This window comes from Pistacia vera, unplaced genomic scaffold (assembly GCF_008641045.1).
Source record: "Pistacia vera cultivar Batoury unplaced genomic scaffold, PisVer_v2 Contig107, whole genome shotgun sequence".
Taxonomy (NCBI): domain Eukaryota; kingdom Viridiplantae; phylum Streptophyta; class Magnoliopsida; order Sapindales; family Anacardiaceae; genus Pistacia; species Pistacia vera.
In genome coordinates, this window is record NW_022195104.1 from 1,002,732 (window position 1) to 1,023,848 (window position 21,117).

Below are 21,117 nucleotides of genomic sequence, written 5' to 3' on the forward strand. Positions count from 1 at the left end.
ATCCGGGTAGCGGGTATTTATTCTTCACTGTAACTTTATTCATTCCCTATAATCAATACCATCCTTAGTGATCCGTCATTCTTTTTCACAAACAGGATTGGAGGCTCCCCAAGGAGAATGACTTGGTCGGATAAAGCCTTTATCTAAAAGCTCCTGGAGTTGCTTCTTTAATTCTTGAAGCTCAGCTGGGCCATTCGTAAGGGGCTTGAATTGGTGCTATTCTAGGTGCTAGTTCGATACTAAATTCTACCTCCCTTTTGGAGCAAACCCGGTAACTCTTCGGAACACATCTAGAAGTCGCGAACTACTGGCACCCTCTGAATCTCTAGCTGTGGAACATCACCACTTGCACTACATGGGCAATATACCGAACACCCCTTTCTCAACATCTTTCTAGCTTTCATACTAATCAGCATGCTCAACTGATGGCCCTCTCCAAAACTAAACTTATCTCCATATCGAGATTAAATTCTCGCCTTCTTTTTCCGACAATCAATCTCTACTCATATCTCCCTAGGAAATCCATGCCCAAAATCACATCAAAGTCGGGCAATAAAAAAACTATTAAGTCAATTGGTAACTCTCTACCTGGATCGCTAAGGACTCTCTTACAAAATCTCTTGAGTCAGAATACTAACCCATCGGGTAACTCTATCTTGATGGGTTGAGACACTCTAATAGGTTTCAAACCTAATCTCTCAATCATCCCATAAGATAAATGAATGAGTAGCGCTTGAATCAATTAAAGCATATAAGGGACGAATGAAACAATAACTGACCAGTAACAGCGGATGGACTGGCCTTGCTTCCCCCTGTGCCCACAGTAAAAACTCTGCATTCGCATACCTCCTGAACTTGAGTGGTTTGTGGAAGAGGGGACTTTACAATCTCATCATGTGCCCTGGCTGTCACCATATAACAAAAGCTGGTCCCTCAGACATTCTCCTGGGTGATTCCTCCACATTTAAGGAAAAGAAGGAAACCCTTCCGTCCGGGGTCGCTTATTTTTCCACTCTTCTATCTCTGTCTATACTGATACTTTCTTCTGATTCTTGATGTCTTACTTTTACACATCATGTCTCTCTCTCTCTGGGGGGCGGAGGGTGGCTCATTTGGTCCTCTGTCGAGGATCTACGGGGAAGATTTTATTCTAAAAAATCTCTGCCTTTATTGCCGCCTCAAAGCCTAACTATAATTTCAAGGAGGGTGGGAACTTGTCATTATATCTCGGGCTATCTCCGGCTTCAATCCGTGATAAACTTATCCCTTCTCAAGGCCGGAGTACAACTATTATGGGTGCAAACCTTGCAAGAGAGTTGAATTTCACCGAGTACTCTTCACGGCACTAGTCCCTTGCTGTAACTGATAAATTCTTAGACCTCTCATGAACTTGGTCCTCTGTTCTATACTTGGCCTCAAACTCTTGCCTAAACTCTTCCCAAGTCATTATGTCACATCATAGTTGCTTCCATAAATTCCACCAAATTCGGGCATCACCCGAAACAAGAAACTTGCATACGCGATCTTCTCCCGGGGCTGACATGGGAAATAAACCCGTGGCTCGTTCTATCGGACCCAAGCACTCTTCTGCTATTACTGGATCTGTAGTACCTTAAACTCTAAGGGTTGATGTGACTAGAAAGACCGTAAATCGGTTCAACTCTGCTCTGTACTGGGGGGAGGTACGGTTGTCCTCTTCGACATGCACAACTGCGGTACCTGTAGGGGGTTTCAACTCTCCCTGGGTTTCTGCCATAACTGCTGTTAAATTCCCTGAATTCTAGTTCATCCAAGGGAGGGGGGTGTAGACTCTGGTGGGTTAGAAGGTTCTCCTTTATTCACCACACACCCTTACCACGATTTCGATAACTACGCTCATCTACACAATAATCACACCAATGAGCTCGAGAAAACAATTTTGTAAGGAAAGAATTAACTCACGCAGTCATTATAGGATGTCGTGGCGATGAGAATAGTACACTGTTCAATCCAAATCTTGCTCTGATACCAAAAATGTAACAACGTTGTAAATAATACAAGGCATGCATAATAACAATAGAAAATTGGGCCCAAAAATTTCTTTTCATATATGAGTCATATGTCTTTTATACACAAAGAGTATGTTTACAACAAGTCATTTTAAAAGACAAAACAAGGGAAAACAGTGTAGCTAAGCTTCCTGTTGCCGAAGCCTCTTGACTGCATCACCTAGACCTGCAACCACAAGGAAAATAACGGGTGAGCACAAAATAATGCTCAGTAAGTAAACCCTCTATCTATCTATCCCCGCATGTATTACTCTTAATTTTTCCTTACACTTTCTGTTGTTTCTTACTAACGACATGGCCTCATCTTACCGAGGTACGGCCTGATGGCATTCACACAGCACCATCCTCACTTCATGTCTATCGGGTGGAATTCACACAGCGCCAATCCGTTCTTAGTGACTATCGAGTGGGGATCACGAAGACCCTACCTGGTTTTTGTAACTATGGGTGGAGCCCACATAAACACCTACCGTTCCTCATGACTTTCGGGTAATGATCACCAAGCATTAACCCGTTCCCTAATCACTGTCGGGTGATGATCACAAGCATCAACCGACTTCTCATAATACAGGTGATGATCACAAAGCATCAACCCCTTTCTAATAATAACCGGGTGATGGTCACAAAAGCATCCACCCGCTTCTAAATACCATTGGGTGATGATCACAAAACATCAACCCATTTCTAATGGCTATTCGGGTGGTTGATCACAAAGCATCAACCCGATTCCCATAACTGTCGGGTGATGATCACAAAGCATCCACCCATCTCTAATACTTTCTCACTTCACTCTATTCTAGACTTCATTCTCTCTACCCTTATAGTAGTTGCATCCACAAAGATCTCTACTCATAGAGCAGTGCATACACAAAGTTTCCTACTCTTTTAGGTCACTTCTCAATGCACAAATAATGCCTATGGATGGTTCATTTCCACTAATGCACTTATGAAATGCCAAGATGCAATGTTGCAAGAATTAAGGTTCACTACTCATACTCAAACCTATTAGGCATTTCACAAACAACTCAAGTGCATCATAAAACTCTACTATAACAATAATTCTAAATCTTTCTCTAACCACAAAAATGGGGAGAAAACCCCCTCACATAGCCACATAACTGCCAAAGAAAGACACTTCAAAAAGGATTTCTCAATATCCTTTAATTCAATCTCAAACTACCTTTCCAACCACATGTCACTTCTTATTTGAAAGTATAAACAACCACAAAGCACTAGAAATCTCTATTTAAGCCTCAATATCAGGCATATAAAAATGTATAAACATACATACATAAGTGTTATCAAAACCCTAATCAAGGAAAATTCCAAATCTCAACTTGGGTGGGGGTTTACTTACCTGTTATGGAGAGATTTCACTAACTCTTCCTTTCACTGGTTTGCTTGACTTTTCTCTACTCTTAAACCAAAGAACAAAAACCCTCAATACTCAAATATACAAAACTCGCAAAGCTTCACAACCAAAGCAAGAATCCTTATCTTAGGATGCCTTAGGTTGATTTTCTACCCAAATCACTCCAAAAGCCCTTTAAAACTCCTTGATCAAAAGAAAGAGAATTTGAGAGGAAACAAGAGAGGAGAGTGGCGTTGGAGGAGAAGAATGAAGGGTTTGCAATGTCTTAATTCCTTTTAATGAAATTTATACACAAGCATTCCATTTTGCCCTTACTCTTCTTTAGGAATTCTATCTATATCCTTTGATTCATACAAACACACCCCTATAGCAACATATTCTCCATGAAAATTCCTTACATTTTACTCCCCACTTTTCCTGCTAATTAGGGGTAGAATGGTCAAATTGCCCTTAGGAAGAGAAATATCTAAAACTTAACAAACATTTTGGTCGCCTGTCGGCGGCGAGGAAACTTCTGTTGCCGCGGCAAAACTGTCCAGTAGCTTCCTCGTGACTTCAACACCTCTTCGCGGGGCAGAGATTATTTCACCCCGGCGAAGATGGAATATGAACCTCTTCTATTTTAACAATTTCAGGGCAAGAATTCAACATAACATCAATCAAAGGTCACCAAACCATATTACCAAGAAACCAACTCAAAAAGAGTAAAAGAAGAAACAATAAACTACGTACCTCAAGTGGGGCGTTACAGTTCCCTACGAAAGCAAATAATTTGGGCAACTATATTGTATATTAGGCATACGGATGCTTTCGAAAGATATCATGAGTTGATATAAGTACAGATGACAATGATAGTCATGTCTGGAGTAGTATGGATTTACCGGTTGGTGAACTATTTTCGAACGTGACCGAATAACGACGAATCCTTGGAAAAGCATGTAGTCAATGATTTATCGTTTGGTTATACATGCATGATGTAGTCCTTTGACTGAGAATTGTGTTGGATCGTACGGATGCGTATGTTCATACGGTTGTAAGTACGAGACTAATCATGTTTCGTATAATAAAGCCTATTTGGTCATGCGTTGTTCATATGCAGAAACGAACGATGGTCAAGAGGGGATCCATTGACTCGAAAATATAGGATCAGGAGTACCGTTGACTCCATCCGGATTCGAGTTCCAGGATGAACATTGATAAATGTCAGAAATCGAAATCTCTGGCCAGAGTCTATTTTTAGTCATACGAAAGCAAGTTCATGATGACGAGTTCTGGACATATTGATCGACGATTCGGTAGAAAATCGAGTTTAGGTTTTTGACACTCCATGAATCCGTACTCGATCGGGATATATCAATGGAAGGACTTTAACTGCATGGTACATATGATCTAAAATGGGTTCGATGAAGTATTTCTTCATCGTGGTTTAGGGACTATGACACATTGCTAAATGTTTACCATAGTCGTTGGGCCTGTGGACAAGTTTCCAGATTCATCCAGAATTGGCTCACGGCTAATCCACGGTGGACCTACATGGTCACACCAATAGCCTTGAGAAGTTGGAGAGGGATGAGAGAGAGAAATGATTATCCGAAGAGGGCTAGCACCTTCCGAGGGTAATGACGGGATTTCTATGGTAATAGTTGCATAGAAAATTGTTTGTGACATTTTAAGGGTTAAAATGGTCAAGCAATAATTAATTATAATTAATTATTATATCTTAAAGCATTAAGATTAATGAGATGAACGAAAATAGCCTTTTAATAGTGAAAGGGTAAATTTACGGGTTGTTAATATAAACTAGTTTAATTTACATGGACCCTTGAATAATATTGATTATTCAAAGGCTAAAATAATAAATTTGTGGGCTCCTTTTGAAATAAGATTCTATTGGGGCATGGAAATGAAAAACAACTAATTAAAAAAATTGCACAAGTATATATAAATGCAAATGGTTGCATTTTAGTTCATTATTCACTTTGTTCACTCAAAAGCAAACTAAAAGCTCTCTCTCCCTAGCCACAACCACTCTCCAACTCTCTCAAGGTGGTGTTAAAGTGTGGAGGTCTAATAATCTTGATCCTTGTCGTCATCAACCCAAAGCAAAGGAGTAGGTATAATGCTTTTTCCAAGCTTTGTTTGAAAATGTTTTTGAATCCAACCTTTCTTGCTTTCATTCTTCATATCCGCCACTCTTCATGCATGTTGTTCTTTTAGATGAAAGTGGCGTGTGAGGGAGTAGAGAATGATAGGGTTTCAATTCTTGAACCCTTACATCACATAATATTACTTATACTTTCCCATTTTGCCCTTGTACTTTCTATGAAATTTCATCTTTGCCCTTTTGTCAATTACAATAATGCCCTTATTTCCATTGCATTCTTTATGAAATTCTACTACTTTTCACTCTCCACATTTACAACTAATTATGGGTGGGATGACCATTTTGCCCTTAAGGAAGTTTTCTAGACTTTTCTCAAAAATTCCAACAAGTTCTTTGCCTTGGCGAAATTGTTCCTTCGCCTCAGCGAAGCATTCCAAAGTGTACGTTGCCATGGCAAACTTTATTCCTTGCTGCGGCGAAGATTGCAATTCTAAGAACACGATTTGGGCAGTGTGTACAATGCTGCAGCGGCAAAACTCCTTTGCTATGGCGAAGTCTGCAAGTTCTAATTTTTAATCTTTCACCTTGCAACAAGTAAAACTAAGGGCATTAGAACATAACTAACGTACCTCAATGTGGGTGTTACAGTCTATGCATGATCCCAAAATACTGTCTGACTCTAGCATGTATTCTATTAATTCTAAGGCTTTTATTTCTATACCTTTTTAGAAAGCCCAAAGTTCTATTCTACTAACACGCTTCAATTAAACATTTTCTATTTCATTTTTTATTTCTGAATTCTATCCATCGTGTGTACGTACGTGATTCTATAATTTCTATATAATTTTGTAATTCTTCAATTCTATCATGCTATGTAAAATGTACACGTACACAAGTACATTAGCTCTCACAAATTCTACTCTCCTATAATTCTATTAGTGAGATATTAAAACGGCACAATTCAACTAGGGAATGAATTCTACATTTTGGGCAATCTAATTTTCTTCTATAAAAATCTATGCCACAACTTAGGTATTAAGTCTACTAACTTGCCCAATTATGCTACTAGTTTTTTTCTCAAACTTATATGTCACATAACCATGTCATTAAACAACTCTCTAATATTTTTCTAATGTAACAAACATGTCTTGTATAACTTTCTAAATACAAATCTCAATGCTATAAATTTGCTTTCTCTTACATGACCATCAACTTCAATTGTTATACATGCCCTTCTTTCTTCTTTTCTTTTGGCTACATTCTATACATTAATCTATATTGCCATATTAATCATTGTAAATTCAATCTAACATATGGCACAACATATATACTTTGGCTAAATTCTTATTTCTTTCTAACATTCTTAACTAAACTTTTGGCTAATACAACCTATTCTCAAGATCTTCTAGCACAATTCTATAACTTGTAATATATAATAAGGCATGAAAACTATACTCATACCAATCAATTTCTAAAATGGTCATGTATTTAATGCAAAACCAAACTTCTATTTCTTTGATGTTTCTTTTGATATTTATACTTGGGAAAGCTTTTCTATTCTTTTTGCAATAAAAATCGCTTATTACATATTGTTTGTAATTAATCTCAAAACAAGAAACAACAATATACTCATTTGGCCAAGCAATTATTTGGATAATCTTTCTAAATTCAAGTACACACAACTTGAGAATTTATTATGGCATATTGATATGTCATGACATAATTCTACCATTCTCTACTATCAACAATGCCATATCAAAGTAACAATTTAACATACAATTCATTTCTAACACTTTCCCAAGGCCATAAGTTTCACAATTTCTAATTCAATAACTAAAATAAAATGTGCTATTCAAGAAATACAAAAGGTTCAAGTAACTTGAACCATGCACTAAGAGCCATTTATCTCATTGAACTAACATGACCAAGTAATATTCTAAATTTTAGCATAACAAAATGCACTCTTGAATACTAAAATTTACATTTGGTTGAGGCTAACACAACCTTTCTACTCCAATTCTTCCCTTTCTCTAATAATTTCTTCAATAAAATTTAAGCAACTCATGCATGCATTTCTCTTTGAATTTTCATCAAACAATTCATATGCACATGCAAATACTTAGTTGGCCACACTTCCATATCTCTCCAAATCCACCAAAATTGGAGCAAAAACTCACTAACTTTAGCTTTAAACCTGGCCGTTTCAACAATTCTTCAACACTTCAAAGTTTCAACAATAATTCTTCCATAATTCCACCAAATCACCACATACTCATACACTACTTCTCATGGCTGGAAATTTACACATCATTCAACATCAAAACAGCCAATAATTCCCACCATACAATCACATACAAACATGCAAGAATCATTCTACACAATTATTGTTGAAATCAAAACTAAAATTGGGTTTATTTACCTTGAATTTGTGCAACACTAATGATATAACCCCTCTTTGCTAAAATTCTCTTCCTCTTGAACCTAAAGCATATAAAACCATAAGAATTTAAAACTTTAAAGTTTAATCACACACCTTGTACTGGAATCTTACCTTTGGATGCTTTAGGATTGAAAGTCTACAAAAATTTAAGCCAAATCCTATGAATTCTATTTGAAATTTGGTGAAGAAATTTGAGAGAAAAAGTGGTGAGGGGTGGCGTGTACAAGGGATAGAATGGCTAGGGTTTAGTTTATTGCAACCTTATAACTAAATAAATATATATATTCCCATTTTGCCCTTACACTTTTATGATAATTCTAATTATGTCATACGTGCATTTACCAATATACCCTCACTTTCAATGGATTTAGCACATGTTCTTGGTCATTTTCACTCCCCACTTTTTCATCTAGTTGCGAGTGAAAAGACCATTTTACCCTTATTTTTTAATTTCTTTCTATTACTTTACAAACACGTATTTATCTCGGCATTACATCACGTGTATTGTCCATAACCTTTCTACCACTCTATTCTCATGGCTAGCACACTTAATACATTATATTTATCATACTCACTTTTCACTTGAACATGTGATTCTGTGTGAAATGACCATTTTGCCCTTATTGAAACTTCTATGGAATTCCTCTGTAAAACTAGTTAAATATATTCACTATGACTATAAAATAATCCCTACCATATTTCTGAATGTGGGTATTACAAGTGATGAAGAGGAAAACTTGAAGACCCAAATTTTGTATTGACCCTAGGTTGACCTACCGATTCCTCTAGGCTTGAGGAAATCGATTTCAGTTAGGTCATGTACTGGCACATTTATTTTTATGATTAGAATGCATGCTAAGGTTGAATGTTTATTAACATGCCAATCAATGACATTCTAAAAAAGATAATAAATTGGTGAGACCACAAAATAAAACCCCTCAACAAAGGATATTAAGTCAGTAATTAAAAAGCCTTCCATCACCATGGCTTTAATCAAACCACTGTTCGTTGGAACCTTGTTCGCCAAAGCGAATGGTACACTTCTACCAATGGGAGATTAAAGTTCATTGGAGCTTTTCTTAATGGTGATGGGTCGACTTAAGTGGCGTGTTTTGCTTGATCTCCAAAGCGAAGTTTGGTAAACACATCATAGGCATAGTAGAGAATTACACTTGTTGAGTGTAAGTGGTGTAAGCAATTGATCTATTACCTTTCTTTGCCTAGATTCGAGTATAGATTATACTGTTTACATGTTTATAAACAAAAATCTGTATAAAGTAAATCCATTCAAGGATTAGAATACTTACATACATTTGGAGGCTTTTCGAATATCTTTGATTTCAGACAGGAACATTATTCACGTACTGTTCATGGGTACAGTTCATGGTACTGCCACAGTTACTGTTCTCCATCTACTGTTCACAGCTACTACTCACGTGATTTTTTGCCAATCGATCCAAAGTAGGATCGCACTCACGAAAGTCCACACGAAGATTGTAATGCCCCACTTGAGGTACGTACTTAAGATTTGTTGTATTGCTTACATGTGTATTGATTCAGTTTGTATGTTGAGTTGGTTGAGTGTTTGCCCTGAAAATTATGAAGACTTGGCGAAATGTTGTGTTACAGGCTTCGCTGAGGCGAAGAAGAATCTTTGCCGCGGCGAAGAGGTGTTGCAACCCACGGAGTCGCTGCTGGAGTGTTTCGCTGCGATGACGGGTCGGCTGAAAATTTTATTAAGTTTTAAATATTTTTCCTTAAGGGTAATTTGACCATTCTACCCCTAATTAGCAGGAAAAGTAGGGAGTAAATTGTAAGGAAATTTCATGGAAAATATGGTTGTATGGGGGTGTGTGTTTGTAAGGAATCAAAGGATATGGATGGAATTTCCAAGAAAGAGTAAGGGCAAAATGGGAATGCTGGTGTATAAGTTGAGCTAAAAAGGGTTAAGTGTAGAGAACCCTTCATTTCATCCATTTCCACCGCCTCTTCCATTCTCTACTTCTTCTCAAATTTCCTTCAATCTTCCAAGGATTTCTAAGGACTTTTTGAGTAGAGTTTTAGTCTAAATCATCCTAAGGTAAGGATTCTTACTTTACATGAGCGTTTTATGATGTTTTGATTAAAGTCTTATGTTGTGGTTGTTATTTAAAGTTGTAGAGAGAAATCAAGCTACCAAGGGAAAGGAGAAGTATTAGAGAAGCTATCTCCTCACAAGGTAAGTAAATCCAACCAAGTTGAGATTCAAGAAATCTTTTGGGTATAGATTTATGTATGTGTAAGTATGTTGTTGAGAAATTGAGATGAGATGGATGTTATTTATACTTGTTGTTGCATATACTTAAATATAAGAAGTGTTGAGATTACTTGATTTTGGGTTGAGTTTGATTGAAGTGGAATGAAGTTTTGAGCAATTTATAGAAGTGTTTTCCTTTGACAGGGAAATTAGAGAGTATAAGGGAGCCTTTCTCCCATGTTGGATGATTAAAGAAAAGAGAAAAGTTATAGTTTAAGTAGAGCTCTATATGCACTTGATTTGTATGTGAAATGTTCAAGAGAAGCATGAGTAAGAGTAGAAAGCCTTAATTTTTGCTACATAGCATAATTGCATCTCATAAGTGCATTAATGAGCATGAGTCATCTATATGCATTAATCATGCATTAATTATGCATTAGAAAAAGAGAGTAGATAAATTGAGTTTAAACTACTCTAAGAGTAGAGAGAAAGAAAGAGAATGAGCACTAGAGAATAAAGAGAAAGTAGTGCTAGACGAGAGAATACAGTAGGTTGTGCGATGGGGAACCCATGAGTAATGGGTAGAGTATTCCCGCATGTACGCTGCGTTGAGAGAGCGGCATGAGTATAAGAGAGAAGTGGTGTAGCCCGTGAGAGTGCATGCGGATGAGGGCTATACCCGAGTTTACCCGAGAGAGAGATTATGTACTCACATGGCCAAGGGTTTCGAATCCATGCATAATCGAGTCCGATCGGCTAGAATGAGTAAAAGTCACGGAGAGTGGGAGTGAGTCCCAGCCGTGCCTCCGGTTAGATGGGGTCATGACTTATTAGAGAGAGAGTTAATAGAAAAGAAGTTTAAGAAAAAGAAACTGGGAAGTGTAAGGAAAGAATTGAGGGGAAAGAGTTACAGGGATAGATGAGTAGAGGATTTACTTACTGAGCATTAGTTGTGCTCACCCCGTTGTTTTCCATGTTTTGCAAGATCTAGGTGAAGATACGGTCCGATGGACGTCGGCAAGCGAAGGGAAATGGCTACACTGTCCACCTTGTTTTTGATGCTTTTGTACATGATATAACTTTTTGTATAAAGAATGTATATGTTTAATAGAAGAAAAATTTGGGCCCAACTTTTTATACTATTTTACATGTATTTTACTATGCATATTTTATGAGAATATGAGTAGAAAGCAAGCATTACAAAGATAATCCGAAAAACCCTTGACTATTTTCCTAGAACAATCAAGGGCTTTAAGAATCAAGAAAGAAGAAGAAGAAAAGTTTTCTTCTTGAGAGAGAGAGAGAGAGAGAGGGTGGCTAGGGTTTTAATTAAATGAAGAATCCTCTTTGTTTTAATTTTAAGTTGCACTTATATAGTGAAACAATTAAAACCCTATTCCACTTAGGAATAGCCATGGGCTCCAACCCTAGCTCGCCTTTGCAACCAACACACCCTTTGTGCATTTAAGTACGAAATTTTAAGCATGAGCCATCCATATGCATATAATTGTGTATGTGTAGAAACTTAAGAAAGAATCAATATTGTGTTCAAGGGAAAAAATATTTACCCATTATCATGCCTAGAAGGAAGGTCAAGTCTAGTGCCAAATTGTTGAGAATTGGCTGCCTTTTGCAATCAAGTTTCTCCGCGGCCTCGAGAGTTTTATCCACCAAAGCTCCTCCACTAGCACACATCAATCATGCTCCTATCTATATGTAAGGCCCTCGTAGAAATACTGGATAAGTACTACTCACTAATCTAATGATGGGGGCAGCTTGCACATAATTTCTTAAAATGTTCCCAGTATTCGTGTAGGGACTCTCTATTGTGTTGCCTTATACCACATTTCTTTCTGAATGTTGGCCATCCTCGAAGCTGGGAAATATTTCCCAAAAATAATCCTTCATCTCGTTCCATGTGGTTATAGTCCCGGAGGGTAGATAATAGACCAATCCTTAGCTGATCCTTCAAAGAGAATGGAAAAGCTCTTAATTTAATTTGCTCCTCGGTCACCCTTGTAGGTTTCATACTCGTGCAAACCACATGAAGCTCTTTTAAATGCTTGTGAGGATCTCACCTGCAAGGCCATGAAAAGTAGGCAAGAGATGTATTAGTCCAGATTTAATTCAAAAGTAGTAGTAGCATCTAAAACAGACGTTATGCATAAAGGTGCTTGATTCAAATTAGGGGCAGCAAGCTCTTTCAAAGTTCGATTTCAACCATGACTCCCCTCTTCTAAATCAGAGTTGCTAGCAAATTGGGAATCAAAAACCAAATTGCTTCCCTCAGAATTTCTCCTAGTTTCCTTCCTTAACCTACGCAAAGTGCTCTCTATTTCCGTCGAATGTTAAATCACCAAGAGGAGAGGACCTGGTCATACAACAAAAAACCTCATAAAAGAATTAGGAAAAATAAATGACAAACAATGAAAACCAACTACAATATATATATATATTTTATAACTAGAAACACAAAAAGGGCCAAAAACCCTATCAAACGTTGTTTTGGCCTCGAGAGGGTGGGGCTAGTGAATCCTTTAGATTTAGGGTTTAGGGTTTAGTGAATCCTTGGATTAACTAGTCTGTGCAAAATTTCGTTTTCTTCGAAACGGGTACTCGCACCGCTCCTAATTCCACCAAAAATCCTTCGTGAATAGTACTGCCAAAAATTTTGGTTTTTCGGAAAAATAACAACAACGAAATCGAATCACAAGAACAAAAAAAAAAAAAAAAAAAAAAAAAACTAGAATCACTCCACGGCAACGGCGCCAAAATCTAGTATGCTGTCGTAGGCACCCAAAATTAAAACCTAAAAAACACATGTAGTAGTGTGAGTTAGGATCATTCCCATGGAGAGTGTTTAGCCGAATTTAATGTTAGTGAACCAGTTGGGGGGGTTTTGAGTTAAATAGAACAATTTCGGGAAAACAACAATTCAAATTAATCAATCAATCAAAATAACAAACCTTGGTCTAAGTCAACATCCCCATCGGAATCTTTCAATTGATCACGATACAAAATAAATCAATTCATACCCTGAATATTCACTGTTGGAACTATTTTCCTATCTCTCCTTGTTGTTAGTAATTAAGAAACAGCGATCTAAGAACCTTACTACAACAACCCTAGACAAGCCTAAAGATTTAATCTAGTGGCAGCCTTAAGACCTAGAGAGATTGATGAAGCTAAACAACACAACTCAAGCAGTTGCATTTAATTCATTCAAATGTTCTTCTTAAGACTTAATAATTCCTAATGCAGCAAATTCTTAAACCCTAATTGCTTCACAAGTTAAAGGGATCAAACAATTACGGATTTGATATCTAACTTAGCAGTAGATTGCAACAAATAATACTAGTAGGGCTCATAGTAATTAAACGCACAATCATTAAAATAAGCACAGAAGAACATTCAATACTCAAACATAAATTGAACACTTAAGAAAAAACCAGATTGATCTCACAGTTATTGATTCCGAGGTTTTGTTTCCTTTGACCAGTTATAAATTTAGCCGCTCATGGCCATAATCAACTCAAAGGAAAAACAAAATCCACCAGAGAAAAGAAGAGAGGCATGTTGTGATATGTTTTTCTCATCCCTAATATGATCTCCCTTAAAAATATCTAATTCGAATTATTCTACTCAATCTAAATCTCCTAAAATATACTAAATCCCAAAATAACCTTTATCCTAATTTAAGTTATTGAAAATAAAATAAAGTCTTAATACAAAGTAGGAAAGTGGTGTTTCCAGCTATAATTTGCATGCAACAGGTCTTCAAAACTTTTTGTAATAATCTGCCTATTTGAATTGCATGACAAGGCGGAATGTTCCAGAACCATCGGCATGCTCAGTGCGTCAACTTCAAGCTCCATTACAACCTTGATGCAGCGAGTATCTCTCTAAACTCAAACATGAAAGTTGTAGATCTCTTTTTAGCGTTCCATAGAATTTTTAATCATCTCAATCGGAGCTTGATAGAGAGTCATGCCCAGATAACGACACATGTCAAACTGTCCGAATCACTTAATTAGTTATGTTTTGCATTTAACACCTCCATTTGCATCAAATCAAAATAGAATAATAATGAGTATATTTAGGCAGCAAATAAGTATAAAAGACTAGACATTAAGGGGGGGGGGGTAAATATGACATTTTACATTCTCATCAGTTATACTCAGAAACAAGGATTGTTATGAGGAAACCTTCTCGCCTGTAGTTATGATTAAATCCATCCATATATAGCTAGCCATTGCAGCATACCATGATTGAAATTTGGCAGTGGATGTCAAAACAGCTTTCCTCAATGGGTTTATGAGGAAAACCTCTATAGGAACAACCGATAGTTTTTGTATCCTCTACTGAAAGATATAAGGTATGCAAATTGCATTGATCCATTTATGGATTGAAGCAAGCTTCAAGAAGCTGGATTATTCGATTTATGACAATAATCAAATCATTTGGTTTGTCAAGAATCTAGATGAGCCCTGATATACAAATGGTTAAAGATCATGCCATCACGTTTCTCATATTATGTAGATGACATACTTTTGATGGGAAATGATATAGGCATGATGAAAGTTAGGTTTGGTTGTCCAAACCTTTTCGATGAAAGACTTAGGAGAAGTGACCTTTGTCCTTGGCATCCGTGTCTATGAGGATAGAACGAAAAGGGTAATTGGGTTATCCCGAAATTGTACATAGAGAAAATGCTAAAAAGATTTAGCATAGAGAACTCTAAAGAGGTCTCTTGCTCTTACTCACGTTTCTCATCTTTCCAAGGAGATAGGTCCAAAGACCGATGAAGAGCGCAATATGGCGTAATGTGCCTTATGCGTCTGCCGGTAGGCACTTAATGTACGCAATGCTATGTACAAGACTTGATATAGCTTATGCTGTAAGTATTACGAGCAGATATCAATCAAATCCAGGGGAGAAACATTGGTCGGTTGTAAAATTGACCTTAAGTACTTGAGAAGACTAAGGATCGAGTTCTGAGTTATGGTTTTAAGTTAAACATTCAAGGATACACAAATTCTGATTTCCAATCAGATATTGATGAGAAAGTTTACCCAGGGTACTTTTTATATGTAATAGAGGGTGTTGTTAGTTGGAAAAGTTCCAAATAAACACCATAGTTTACTCCACTACACTGAATACTTGCTGTTTAAGCAGCGAATAGCTGTTTGGATGCGAAATTTGTAATTGAACTTGGTGGGTTCAAACATGTTTTACCTAATAAGCATGTTCTATGACAATACTGGAGTATTGCATAGCAAAGGAACCAAGGGCACACCAAAATTCCAAACACATTCACGTAAGTATCACATTTTAGAGATTCGTTGGAGTTAGAGAGATTAATATTCTGAAGACACCTTCAGCAGAAAATGTAGCTGATCCCGTGACTAAGTGTATGAACTGAAGCAATTGGACCACATCTTTAGAAGATGGGTAGAGATACAACATCGAATGGCTTTAGTGCAGTGTGAGATTTTGTTAGTGTATATTAGTGTATGCCCTAGAAACCATTTGTTTTGTTGGTTTCAAAGCATTTTTATTGTCTCTATAATCATAATATAGAAGAAAGAGTTCTTCATACAAATGTAATTGCTTCCTTTATTCTCTACATTTAAATAAAGTACGTATATGAATAGTCTAGATGATTCATTAATCGGTAAATGTATATTGAAAAGGTTCCCTATGAAAGCAATATAATTGGGCAACTTATATTGCAATTAGGCATACTGGATGCTTCCGAAAGATATCATGTTGATTAAGTACGATGACGATGATAGTCATGTCACCGGCTTAGTATGGATTAGCGATTGGTGAACTATTTTTCGAACGTGACCGAATAACGACAATCACTTGGAAAAGCATGTAGTCAATGATTTCATTTGGTTATATTAGTGCATGATGTATCCTTTGACTTGAGACATTGTAGTCGGATCCAATACGGATGGTATGGTTCATACGGTGTATAAGTACGAGACAATCATGTTTTATAATAAAGCCTATTTGGTCATGCATTGTTCATATGCGGAAACGAACGATGGTCAAGAGGGATCCATGACTTGAAAATATAGGATCAGGAGTACCGTTGACTCCATCGGATTCGAGTTCCTGGACAACATTGATAAATGTCAGAAATCAAATCTCTGGCCAGAGCAATTATTAGTCTACGAAAGCAAAGTTCATGATGACGAGTTCGGACATATTGATCGACGATTCGATAGAATCAGGTTTGGTTTTGAACGTTCCATGAATCCGTACTCGAGCGGGAATATCAATGGAAGGACTTTACCTGCATGGTACATATGATCTAAAATGGTTCGTGAAGTTTTCTTCATCGTGGTTTAGGGACTATGGCACATTGCTAATGTTACCATAGTCGTTGGGCCTCGACAGTTTGATTTATCTAGAATCGGCTGACAGCTAATCCACGGTGGACCTACATGGTCACACCAATAACCTTGAGAAGTTGGAGAGGGGTGGAGAGAGAAATGATTATTCGAAGAGGGCTAGCACCTTCCAAGGTAATGACGGATTTCTATGGTAATAGTTTACATAAAAATTGTTTGTGACATTTTAAGGGTTAAAATGGTCAAGCAATAATTAATTATAATTAATTATTATATCGTAAAGCTTTAAAATTAATGAAGTGTACGAAAATAGCCTTTTATAGTTAAAGGGTAAATTTAGGTTGTTAATGTAAACTAGTTTAATTTACATGGGCCCTTGATATATTTATTATTCAAAGGGTAAAATAATAAATGTGTGACTCCTTTTGAAATAAGATTCTATTGGGGCTAGGAAATGAAAACAACTAATTCAAAAATTGTCCAAGTAAATATAGCAAATGGTTTCATTTTAGTTCATTATTCACTTTGTTCACTCAAAGCAAACTAAAAGCTCTCTCTCCCTAGCCACACCACTCTCCAACTCTCTCAATGTGTGTTAAAGTGTGGATTCTTAATACTTGATCCTTGTCTTCAAACCCAAAGCAAAGGAGTAGGTATAATGCTTTTTCCAAGCTTTGTTTGAAAACGTTTGAATCCAACTTTCTTGCTTTCATTCTTCATTTCCGCCACTCTTCATGCATGTTGTTCTTTCAGATGAAGTGGCCGTGAGGGAGTAAGAATGATAGGGTTTCAATTCTTGAACCCTTAATATCACTAAATATTACTTATACTTTCCCTTTTGCCCTTGTACTTTCTAGAATTTCATCTTTGCCCTTTAGTCAATTACAATAATGCCCTTTTTCCATTGCATTCTTTATGAATTCTACTACTTTTCACTCCCCACATTTACACTAATTATGGGTGGATGCCTTTTGCCTTAAGGAAGTTTTCTAACTTTTCTCAAAAATTCCAACAATTCTTTGCCCTGGCAAAATTGTTCGCTTCGCCTCAGCGAAGCATTCCAGAGTGTAGTTGCCGCAGCAAACTTATTCCTTGCCATGGCGAAGATTGAATTCTAAGAACACATTGGGCAGTGTGAATGTTGCAACGGCAAAACCCTTTTGTGCCGAAGTCTACAAGTTCTAATTTTTAATCTTTCACCTTGCAACAAGTAAAACTAAGGGCATTAGAACATAAATAACGTACCTCAATGTGGCTGTTACAAGTCTATGCATGATCCCAAATACTGTCTGACTCTGGCATGTATTCTATTAATTCTAAGGCTTTTATTTCTATACTTTTCTAGAAAGCCCAAAGTTCTATTCTACTAACACGCTAAATTAAACATTTTCTATTTCATTTTTATTTCTGAATTCTATCCATCGTGTGTACGTACTGATCTCATATTTCTATTAATTTTGTAATTCTTCAATTCTATCATGCTATGTAAAATGTACACGTACAAAGTACATTAGCTCTCACAAATTCTACTCTCCTATAATTCTATTAGTGAGATATTAAAACGGCACAATTCAACTAGAATGAATTCTACATTTTGGGCAATCTATTTTCTTCTATAAAAATCTATGCCACAACTTAGGTATTAAGTCTACTAACTTGCCCAATTATGCTACTAGTTTTTCTCAAACTTATAGTCACATAACCTGTCATTAAACAACTCTAATTTTTTCTAATGTAACAAACATGCTTTGTACAACTTTCTAAATACAAATCTCAATACTATAAATTTGCTTCTCTTCACTGCCCATCAACTTCAATTGTTATACATGCCCTTCTTTCTCTTTTCTTTTGGCTACATTCTATACATTAATCTATATTGCCATATTAATCATTGTAATTCAATCTAACATATGGCACAACATATCACTTTGGCTAAATTCAATTTCTTTCTAACATTCTTAACTAAACTTTTGGCCAATACAACCTATTCTCAGATCTTCTAGCACAATTCTATAACTTGTAATATAAATAACATGAAAACTATACTCATACCAATCAATTTCTAAAATGGTCATGTATTTAATGCAAACCAAACTTCTATCTTTGAGTTTTCTTTTGATATTTAACTTGGAAAGCTTTTCTATTCTTTTTGCAATAAAAATCACTTATACATATTGTTTGTAATTAATCTCAAACAAGAAACACATAACTCATTTGGCCAAGCATTATTTGTAATCTTTCTAAATTCAAGTACAACAAACTTGAGAATTTATTATGGCATATTGATATGTCATGACTAATTCTACCATTCTCTACTATCAACAATGCCATATCAAAGTAACAATTTAACATACAATTCATTTCTAACACTTTCCCAAGGCCATAAGTTTCACAATTTCTAATTCAATAACTAAAATAAAATGTCCTATTCAAGAAATACTAAAGGTTCAAGTAACTTGAACCATGCACTAGAGCCATTTATCTCATTGAACAACTGACCAAGTAATATTCTAAATTTGCATAACAAAATGCACTCTTGAATACTAAAATTTACATTTGTTAAGGCTAACAAACCTTTCTACTCCATTCTTCCCTTTCTCTAAATTTCTTCAATAAAATTTAACCAACTCATGCATGCATTTCTCTTTGAATTTTCATCAACATTCATATGCACATGCAAATACTTAGTTGGCCACACTTCTCTATCCTCCAACCACCAAAATTGGAGTAAAACTCACTAACTTTAGCTTTAAACCTGGCTGGTTTCAACAATTCTTCAACACTTCAAAGTTTCAACAATAATTCTTCATAATTCCACCAAATCACCACATACTCATACACTACTTCTCATGGCTGGAAATTTACACATCTTCAACATCAAAACAGCCATAATTTCCACCATACAATCACATACAAACATGCAAGAATCATTCTACACAATTATTGTTGAAATCAAAACTAAAATTGGGTTTATTACTTTGAATTGTGGCAACACTAATGATATAACCTCTCTTTGCTAAAATTCTCTTCTCCTTGAACCTAAAGCATATAAAACCATAAGATTAAAACATTAAAGTTTAATCACACACCTTGTGCTAGAATCTTACCTTTGGATGCTTTAGAATTGAAATCTAAAAATTTAAGCCAATCCTATGAATTCTATTTGAAATTTGGTGAAGAAATTTGAGAGAAAAAGTGGTGAGGGGTGGCGTGTACAAGGATAAATGGCTAGGGTTTAGTTTATTGCAACCTTATACTAAATAAATATATATATTCCCATTTTGCCCTTACACTTTTATGATAATTCTATTAGTCATACGTGCATTTACCATATACCCTCACTTTCAATGGATTTAGCACATGTTCTTGGTCATTTTCACTCCCCACTTTTTCACTAGTTGTGAGTGAAAAGACCATTTTACCCTATTTTTTAATTTCTTTCTATTACTTTACAAACATGTATTATCTCGCCTTACATCACGTGTATGGTCCATAACCTTTCTACTACTCTATTCTCATGGCTAGCACACTTAATACATTATTTCATCATACTCACTTTTCACTTGAACACGTGATTCGTGTGAAATGACCATTTTGCCCATTGAAACTTCTATGGAATTCCCTGTAAAACTAGTTAAATACATTCACTATGACTACAAATAATCCCTACCATATTTCTGAATGTGGGTATTACAAGTGATGAAGAGGAAAACTTGAAGACCCAAATTTTGTATTGACCTTGGTTGACCTACCGATTCCTCTAGGCTTAGGAAATCGTTTAGTTAGGTCATGTACTGGCACATTTATTTTTATGATTAGAATGCATGCTAGGTTGAATTTTAAAACATGCCTTCAATGACATTCTAAAAAAGATAATAAATTGGTGAGACCACAAAATAAAACCCCTCAACAAAGGATATTAAGTCAGTAATTAAAAAGCCTTCCATCACCATGGCTTTAATCAAACCACTGTTCGTTAAACCTTGTTCGCCAAAGCGAATGGTACACTTCTACAAGGGGAGATTAAAGTTCATTGGAGCTTTTCTTAATGGTGATGGGTCGACTTAAGTGGTGTGTTTGTTGATCGCCAAAGCGAAGTTTGGTAAACACTTATAGGCATAGTAGAGATTACACTTGTTAGTGTAAGTGGTGTAGGCATTGATCTACCATCGTAGCGGAAACAAAATTCATTGTAAATCAATTACTTTTCTTTGCCTAATATGAGTATAGATATACTTTTTACAGTTTATAAACAAAAATCTGTATAAGTAATCCATTCAAGGATTAGATACTTACTATGTTTGGAGGCTCCTTCGATCTTTGATTTAGGACAGAACACTGTTCACAGCTACTGTTTATGGTACAGTTCATGGTACTACCATGTTATTGTTCTCCATCGCTGTTCACAGCTACTATTCACATGATTTTTCACCAATCGATCCAAAGTAGGATTGCACTCACGGAAGTCCACACGAAGACCATCTGTCTTCATATAAGGGCATTTTGGTCATTTCACACTAGACATAATTATTACCTAATTAATGCCATTAAATGC